At 34.7% G+C, this 10,371-nt stretch overlaps 1 pseudogene; it reads right to left on the reverse strand.

The window, feature by feature from the left end:
* Positions 1-604: 604 nt before the first annotated feature.
* Positions 605-3,767, reverse strand: LOC134273596 (uncharacterized; annotated as a pseudogene).
* Positions 3,768-10,371: the final 6,604 nt, after the last annotated feature.

Raw genomic sequence — 10,371 nt, forward strand, 5'->3', positions numbered from 1 at the left:
TTACACCAAATATTTCATTGTTTATATGATATGATGTCATAGTAAGCTATATGACGTTTGGAGATAAGAATTTCTTAAAATCGATATCTTTAATTGGTTTCAGGTTGTAAAAATGAATCAAAATATGCTATGGCGTAATACGATAAATAAAATTGGTTTCTGGTTGTAAAAATGAATCAAAATATGCAATGGCATAATTTAAACAAAATTTTGTCGTTTCTGGACCCCTGTAGTTATCACAAGGGTAACATATTGTCGTAAGACGAGTAAAACAATATAATCGTCAAGACTTAACAATATTTATTAACCCACAAACCTGAATACACAACAAAGGCCGGAGAGGAACCTGGCACAACGTGCGTCTTTGTGTGTAAAAATCTAGGTTATAAAGTGACGCTCAGTACTCCGAGCACGATGATAATATAGATATACATGTATATATAGGATACTTGTACCGCACTCCTCCCCTCCTTAAAAAACAGCCACATATAACTTTAAAGATATACAATCAGACATTAACTTTTTAAGACGTGGAAGCTGAAATAGAACAACTAAATTTGTAAATTTAGAAACATGGTGAAAGTCCATCTGCGAGAAAAAAAAATCAAAGTTCATAGATGCGTGCCGCGTTCCTTCTGTTTGCATGCAGCACCTCCCGCAAAGGAACTTCCTTTAAACGCGCAACTTCCTCTGCAATCTGGATGATTTCCTTCGGTCCACAAGCAAGGTAGGGACTATCCGTCTCCAGTACCATACGGTCCAGACTTAGGAACCGCACGACATTCTGTAGGCTCCTGTCCGAAAAAAACCTTGGTTGAAATACCAAATACCACAGAAGGTAGCCTCTCCAACCACTCCCTGGCCTCGCCAACTCACCCAGTGAAACAGTGTCGGTGGAAAATGTGGCCTTCCATATCCAACATCTCTATAGCAAGAAGCACATGTCTGGCGGCCTCACCTGTCCCAGCATCCCTACAATGAAATATAACCGGCTTCTTTGTCTCCCTGTCCAAGACCAATAATTCCGAAAGCAGTTCTGTCTGGCTCTGAAATACAGCTATCTTACATTTTGATCTGGAGCATGGCTGTGGGCAATTGCAGATGGTAGTCAGGTCGATTCCTATTTCTCCAATGGCCACGCACTCGGGCAAAGACACAAGCCTCCCAAGCTCAGATATGATGCCTTGGGTAATTTGGCCAGCAAGGTGGGGGTGGATTCCAAATGACAGCCGTATTTGTTGGGGGCTACTGGTCTGGCTTCTCCACAAAGGCCAGTGCTTGGGAAAAACATAGTTTGCCACGGCATATAGCAGGCGGAAATGACGGAGACTATCTTGAAAAGAAAAAATATCACAGCAATCAGAGATTATGCCCCTTGCAAACAGCTGATCCAGATGGAAATGAGATTGTCCGTGTTCGAATAAGCACTAAAGTCAAACAACTGCCTCCAAGTCCGAAATGCGTGGTGTTTCTCTGGGGGAAACTGTCGCGTCGCAGGAAGGTGCAGATAATCTGCCAACGCAGTACAGTTAAGGCAACATTTTCTATAAAAAGTCACCGAAAACGATACAATTAATATTTAACTATTTTATTTTTCAGCAAGACACTCTAGTTAAAAAAGCTTTATGTTATCTTGAAGAGTATGTCCATCGCTATTCAACTAGGAGTTTTTGTGATCATGTGACCCTCTAAAGTCACGTCGGCTCTGATTTTAGGTCAACAAATGAAATGTTGAAAATAAATGTCCCAAACGGGATAAAAAAAATTTTATCTGCCCCTGATCACTGTCCCCCTCCTTATAATTTTTATTAGCTTGTCAGACAATTTTCAGTAGGGGGAAAATAAGTAATGTCTTTCATCTTATTGGAAATAAATATTAGTGGACCTGTCACTCATTGACATGAAAAGAAATAAAAAAAAAATAATGACTTGGGAAAACTTGCCACCCCCCCCCCCCTCTTCCCTTCAGAATTAAATGGTGGTCACCTTTCTTGTTTTGAATTGATTAGGGGAGCCTTTAATGTCCTTTTTAGTTACTATTATTAAGAAAAACAAATAAACACAATGAACATGCTGGAAAAAATTCTTGATGGACATTGACAGCCTGGCACCACACAAATATATGCAAGTCAAGATTATCAAATCATAATAGCTTTCTCAACACCTGTACAGTAAGTACATGTATATGAAAAAGTCAAATCCTTTTTTATGAAGAAATTTTATTACATAAACAGCTTTTCAAATTAAGATAAACTGTACAAGGAATACTGAGCAGTTGCAAATTTTTTGCATTACTTCATTTTCTCGTGCATGAAATCAATTCTGAAAATACATGTATGAGAAAATCAGGACATATATGTCGTAATATACCATTATTGAGAATAAATTTGTGTTTAAAATTGAATTGAATTCAAATCAATGCATGGAAACATGCATTGGATGCATAATTAAATGTTTGCAATTCTACTGTTATATTTTATTGTTTGCCTGGAATATTGCATGGTAATTTGGTTTATAGCTAATATGGAGCATACCATTTTCCTTACATGATGGATTAACTTGCTGCCTGATCATGAATGATTCCATTAGTCCAATTCTTAAGGAAAAGCTGCAACACATATATGCTATTGCTACGAGATTACTAAATAAAATACATTGTAAAATAAAAACACTTTACATTAGACAAAACAATTCATATTATATTGTATACTGTAGTGAATTTATGAAATTCATATAAAGGTTAAATGGAAACAAAGTTGTATTACAAAACTCTTCTTGGAAATTAAAACCTCTGACATAAACGAGAACAAATGATTAGAATATGAAAAAAACATTCTTTCATCTTAACCAAAATGAAAAAATAAATATAGGCCTAATCATGCACACATGCATGGTTAAAAAAATCTCTTGACTGCTACAATAATAAAGTATTATATGTCATATGATTAAAAAAAAATAATTATGTATAAATTACAGAAATTAATTGACTTAAAGATTGACATGAAATCAAACTAAAAGCCACACAGGAATTTCCCGGTCTTGACATAGCTTTAATTTGTCATGGTTGATAACACATTGTTTCTTCCGGTCCCTAATTGTGTATAGTGGGGGTCTACAGGAAACAACCAAGTAAGGACCAGCCCAAGGAGACCTCAACTTTTGTGACTGGCCAACTTTAGTGGTAGAATCAATTTTGTAAACCACATCTCCTTGGTTATAGTGGTGTTCCACGACTCGCAGGTCATAATCACGTTTTTGTCTATGCTGTGCTCGTTTAAGTTTCTGACGAGCACAAGCATGTGCATCTGCAAGTCGACGCCCAAGATCCGCACTCCATTCATCTGCATTTTTGGTGACAGGTTTCCTGGCAAGTTACCAGTGATCAGATGTACTGGTTGGATAACTTCCCTACCAAGCATTAGTCTGTTTGGTGTATATCCTGTCTGTCTGTGTACAGTTGAATGCAGGGCCATAGCAAGAAGTGGTAAATCTTTGTCCCAGTTCTTGTTGTCTATCTCAATGAAGCATCTTATCATTTGAAGGACCGTTGTGTTGTACCTCTCGACTTGTCCATTTGAAGAGGGTTGATAAGGGGTGGTTCTGGTCTTGGCTATTTGCAGTTCATCACACAATGCTTGGAACAAGTTGCTGTCGAAATTGCGACCTTGGTCAGTATGCACTTCCATAGGGCACCCAAATGTGACAATGAAATGGGTTACAAACTTATGTGCTACGGACAATGCTGTTTCATCTGGTAGGGCTGCCATCTCAATCCATTTAATAAATTGGTCTATCATCATTAATATGTAGTTATTCCCAGCCTCACTGGTATTGAATGGTCCCAAAATGTCTAAGTGGACACGTTCCATAGGAAAGCCTGCATGGTACGACTTAAGGGCAGCTCTCGGCTTTATATGAGGCTTCTTGTTTTGATTACAGTTACTGCATCCTTTGACATAATCTATACAGTCTTGTGATAAATTGTGCCAGTAAAAAGACTGTTTGACCCTACTGTAAGTCTTCTGCTGACCCAAATGACCTGCGGTCTTAGTGTCATGTCATAACTCCAAAACTGTTTTCTTGAGACTGGTAGAACAGAAGTATATATACAGAGAGAGAGATCACAGAACCAAATACTATGCATTTCACTACAAGCAAATCAAATAACAGGAGTATATATATAAAGAGACGGATATATCATTCTAATAACTCCACAAAGGGGAAGATTTCCCTGGAAAAGGGGTTAACTATGGGAGAGAGATATAATAAAAATGGGGCTGGGTATTTTTTGGGAGGATCATTCTTAAAAATGCACGTTTTAATGAGAGTGTGTCAAATTACAGGAGTAAAAGGCGACGCAAGTAAACCCCAGAACTAATTTGATTCGCGAATCAAATAACAGGAGTAAATGTAGCGAGACGAGGTATTTAAATGTTACGTTTCTCACTGTAATCAATCGGACTAAGATACATATTTAGCACTGTATTTTCTTCTTTGGGATTTCATGTTTTCTTCCATATTATATTATCTTAAATACTTTAAATTAATGGGATGTTAGTATATGTTTTCCTATAGAAAGGGGATGGGGTATAGTTGGATCGTGAATACAGTTTACATTCCGTATATGTTGTTTATGAAAAGTGTTCACCGAGGTAAACATCGTGAAAAACTCAGGTCACAAAACCTAATGCATAACACGACACAAACAAAAGAAAACAAAATTTTAATAATAATGAAAACTCATAATATAAAAGAAACAGAAATCTTTTCCTATCATTGGTTCCTACTTTATATACAAGATTGAAAGTAGAAACAAAGATATTTACAAGCAGTGGGTGATAACTCAAGATATTATTGGTCCGGCAAGACTATGGCCAGGGAACACAAGGAAGTTGTTTGGACACCGTTCCTCAATCACTTTCAGAGAATTTTATTAGCCACTTTTGCATTTGTGAATGGGCTGGATCCCTCCATTTAATGGAATGTGCGTTGTTGATGCGTCTGTGCAAAGACAGGGCAACGGAAAATCACTTCCGTGCCTTATTAAGGTAAGGTAGTGTTATTCTTTATAAACGTTAGTAGAATAAAAATTAAAACATTAAGCAATCTATTTATGCATATAAAACAATGTTAGTAATAATTAACATTTACAGATTATTCGAAAGTGGGAAGAGCTAAAAGTTATACAGATGGAACGTGTCCATTCGCCAGTGTCAATACTTGGATGGCAGAGTCAGACATTACATCCCAAAACACATGAGAAAATAAAGAATTCTAATAAATTTCAATCATACATAAATTTAATTTTTTTATGCGTAATATTATGCACTTCAGAATATTAATCAGAATTAAAGTTAATTTCTTATATGGAATTTAGGAATCTAGGGTAAAGTTCTTCTTGTATGTTTAGTAAGTGCAAATGCCCTGGAGTACAAATTTTGAAAACTTCTCTCTATCAGTGGAGGTATCGACCAATCGTTGGGTGGTATTAAATTCACATGACAGGTGAGTAGTATTTAAGTAGGGGTTTCTGTCCAAGAAAATTATTGCTCCTAAGCATTAGTCATAATGGAGGAATCTAAAAGAAGTGGTGGGAATTTCAGAGAGATAGACGAACGAGTAACATACTGCAGATAGTGCCTAGAGATTTTTCCAATCCATGGAACTTCTTCACACTCTTCATGCAACCGCAGGACATGGTGTATGAATGGTTTAGGATGCACATGCTGTTAGCGACCACCATTCTATGCCCCGTGACGGACTCTTACGGCACCATGGTTTTGAAATTCTCAGCGAAGAATCCTGGGGTGCTATATTCAGATGTTTAAAGAACAGAAACCACACAAGGTCACGTGGAACCAATTCCTTCTTTGAAAAGAGTAACCTGATGATTCAAGATGTTATATTATTCATATAAAGCTATGTTGACGGGTGTTCATTGAGCCAGTGTTCCATATTTGCTGGAATAGCTTACAAGTCAACAGGTGTAAACTGGGCATCATTCATAAGGGAACTGTTCAAAGAATATTATGAGGTAACTGTAAAGAAGAAGAAACTATCAGGAACCATCGAGATTGAAGAATCACTTTTTGGAGAAGAGTCAAACATCACAGGGGATATCCGAACAAGGGACTGAAGGTAAATTCAGTATAACATAAAAATATTATAATGAACAATTTAATGTGTTCATTAAGTACATATTTAAAAGTAATTTACATTAAAACAAAACATAAACATAAAAGTTTTTAGACATATAACCAATTTCAAAGTCATTTAAAACACATGTCTATTGAAAATTTTGGAAAATGGCAATTATTACTATTTTCAACAACATTAATGAGCAAGTTTATAATTTTTCCTGCAGATATGAATATTTGGTATGGTGAAGAGATAAAGCAACACCCTGATTCTGTATCCAGTGGGGGATTGGTCAGATGACACTCTCATTCCAATAATCGAGACACGTAGAACGTGAATGCACGCTATACAGTGACGGATGGTCAGCGTACAGACTATAACTGGAACACTCTACCAAAATCATCCATACTTTCACCATCGTTGGAGCAGTTTAAAACTTCTATTCAGAACCTCCAACCTTGGAACACTAACCCTGCACACTAAGATATCAACAGTGACCTGTACAGTGTATATATATGTTATGGATCAACCTTTTTTACATTTGGACTTTCCACTGCACGCATGTACATAGTCCTCGCTGATTAATGTCCATATGGATTTTCGCGAGTAAACCCATTGAAGTTGAAGTACTGTTCACTTAACGATTTAGGGTATGAACATTTCACTGTTATACATATAGTGGCTGGAACGTTATTGTTGACAAACCAATCGTGTAGAATCGTGAGTGATCGTTCGTTTAACGTGCAAGATCGTTCGTATATCAGACTCAATCATGTGCGTTTTTAATCGTGCGAGATCGTGCGTTTATTATCGTGTAAATTTCGTTTTGTAAGTTTTTTATCGGAATGTTATTTGTTAAATAAGCATATCCCTTGTTTGTTTTTCTCAATTTATTAATGATAAATAACACAAACAAACCTTTTTCAGAAATCAGTATTATTTCTCATAGATTTACATTTCAATTGGTAACCTGAATAATGTTTACCAAGTAGAATGGGAGAATTATGGAAGATTTTGTCATAAGGTTAAAAAATTGTACAAAATTTTGTATGGAATTATATAGAAGGCAAAACAAAATCTCATATCTAAGCGACAAGGAAAACCTACAATTTCTTTTTAATTCAGGGATTTATTATTTATGTGATAAACCGTACTTAGATCTTTAACGCCTTTTTGAAAAATCTTATTTTAATTATTATTTACTTCTTATTGTGGTCAAGATAATCTTAAAATGATTCATTGGAAATTAATATATTTATTTTTTACAAAGAAATAAACATTTCTCAATGCTTACATAACTAGTTAGTCGACAAATAAACATGAAAGCCATATATGGCGTATGTACAGTGAAATTTCTTCGACTAAAATTACAAGAACTTATTATTTGTATCATTACTTTATATAAAGATAGAACTTTTTTGTAAATTACAAAATCTAAGTCAATTGCGTTATAAAGATATCACAATTTAATTTGTATTTTCGGAATTTTCTCCGACTCGGAAGAAAATACAAAAGATCTAAATAACACATTACAGAGAAGATAAAATCGTATTATTAGGTGTTTTCCTTGTTCAGAATTGTATGAAAAGCTTTAATTTAAATGTATTTACTATATTTCTTTACTTAATTTTGTATTTTTCAAAAATATATTTTTTTTATCAGTTACGCCATATATGGCTTAAAGTTATTTACAGATATTCCAATAACTTGAATTTAGTGTCTTCTTGGCTATTGTATTGATATATTTTCTGTACATCAAAGGGGCTTCCAGAAGCAGAAATTTTGCAACTTTTGTAAAGCCAGTGTCATTCATGTCTGGTTCATAAACCTTATCCATCATTTTTCCAATCAGTCTAGCCAACTGACTGTGAAATTGTCTCTTCAGACAGGTTCCTTCCAGCATCTTTTAAGGATTATTTAGGATAAAGAAGACTAATAAAAGCATTCATTACAATTATGTATTTTAAAGCATTACAATTATATCAAAATATATAGCTTTTATCTTTGAAGTGTGTTAAGAAATTCATCTTCCATGTCAGCAGGTACCGATCGATTCCTGTCAGGTCCTCCAGCTAGTTTCACAGTTTTGCAGTAGTCGAATGTTACTGATAAATTATTTACCATGATATTTTTAACTGGCAGTGTAGGAAAGTCCCCACATTCCAAAACGTTCAGCAAATACTCACTGCTCATCTTCTGCTGAAAACCAATATGTGAGCCACAGGAAAACTTTCAAAAGCTTGTGTCAGTGTCTTTTGCCTGGTCTTTAAGGTCAATGATGGACAGTAGCAGACACGACTTGTCAATGGCAGCTACGTTATGACACATTTCAGACAAAGAAGCACATTTTTTTTCATCAAATATGGGGTTGTAAAGAGTCGAGTGGATTCCTTTGGGTTGTATTTTGGGATTCTGGGAATCATAAACAAATTGTTAAAATAATTGTGCTGTCATATGTACTTCCACAGATCTTCTAACCCCTGGGAATGTGCTATGTCTGAGGCAGTGATGTTTTTGCAATATCACAGGGAACTGATTACATTTTTTTTCATATGAGCTAAGCAATAGAGTAGGCTCGAAATATGTTCTAATGAGGCAGATAATCCAATGGGACACGATCATTTGCTAGAGTCTCGATCATAAGTTGGCCACTCTTTCAAAATTATCTGTAATAAATCAATTGAAACATTTATTTTGTATCGACAAATATCTCTGCATGCAATATGAATTATGAAATTCAATTACATGTAATACTTTTAATTTATTCATACTCTATATTCATGATATTAGATTTTATAGGAGACAGCCTGTATTTAAATTAATTAAAGTAATGAAAAATTAATTATTTAATATAATATGTTTAAAAATACACTTTTATTTAAACAATAAAACAATGCTTAATTGCCTCTAAAATATAAATCATTTTGCGACTGATTTTTCCCTGGGATCAGATTGTAGGCCTTTGCTCTAACCAGACAGTCATCATCCATCTTACAAACGACAACATAAAAATATTTAATAAGAGATAATGTTTTTTGAATAACTTCCAGTCATTCTATCTATTCATTATAATGTAGGTAGTTGGAAAAAATATTATCTTTTATATTGAAGTGGAAACCCCAATTTTTTCGTATATGATGTGTTTTAAGGCCTATCTACATTTACAGGTTAGATGACAGTAAACAAGTCGGCCTACAGATGTATTAATTTTTTATGTGACAATTAATATTTATTGAATGAATTATAAATCACATTGTCAATTGAATTTACTTTCACTAAAATGGAGAAAAAACAGAGAGGGGCTCCGATTTACTATGATATCGTACCACCCCCTTCGTTGGAAATTTTTTCATGTGTCATGATCATGATGTGATGTTTACGTACTTCTGAAGTCGCTTGTCGGTGATTATATTTCTCGCTAAATATCTTTATCCTTTTGATATCTAAATTGATGCCTAAACAGGCTAAACTGGTACAGTTTTTCCAGAACTCTTCTTGACCAGTATGTCTAACAACAAAATTGACTACTGGAAACAGCCTTCCTCTAAAGACGAGAGGAGATGTTGGTGTGACACCGTCCAACACATACATCTTTGCCAGAACAAACTATAATACAAACAATCATGTCCGAGGATGAGATTTTCTTAAGGGATTTCTCCTACAAATGTGGCACAGAACTCCTTATATCGACAAAAAAATGAAGAATTCCTAACAAAAAAACTACAGTTATTTATACTATTGTTAACTTTAGTTTACTACAGTTAACTTTGGTAAATCAAAGTGTCAAAGTTTTCGCCAACGTTTGTTCAAGTTTTCGCCAAAGTGTTTTGCTAACGTTTGCTGCATGTACAGCTGTTTGATTTACATTTGCATAATGATATTGTCACATTAAAATCCCCATATCATAATTTTGTTAAAGTATTTTAATATTATGTAAATATCCCGTGTGGAACCTGTTGTGAGGTGTGTATTGTTTCATCATGTATATTATTAGTAACATTACGTTTCATGAACATTCCGGAGTGGTCAATATGTTTAGTCATTTTTTCTAGAACATTTTCTAGAACATTCTTGAACTTTATTCATGTCCAGAACTTTCCGGGAATATCATGTCCTTACAATTTCTAGAATATTCTAGATTTATATTACTGTATAAATATCCTGTCAATTCGATGCATACTACTATTGTCGTATAAGCATCATTGAGGTATTACTGGGATATAATTTCACTGG

Source organism: Saccostrea cucullata, unplaced genomic scaffold, assembly GCF_032062105.1.
Source record: "Saccostrea cucullata isolate Sc308-1 unplaced genomic scaffold, CSIRO_AGI_Scuc_v1 ctg8174, whole genome shotgun sequence".
Lineage (NCBI taxonomy): Eukaryota > Metazoa > Mollusca > Bivalvia > Ostreida > Ostreidae > Saccostrea > Saccostrea cuccullata.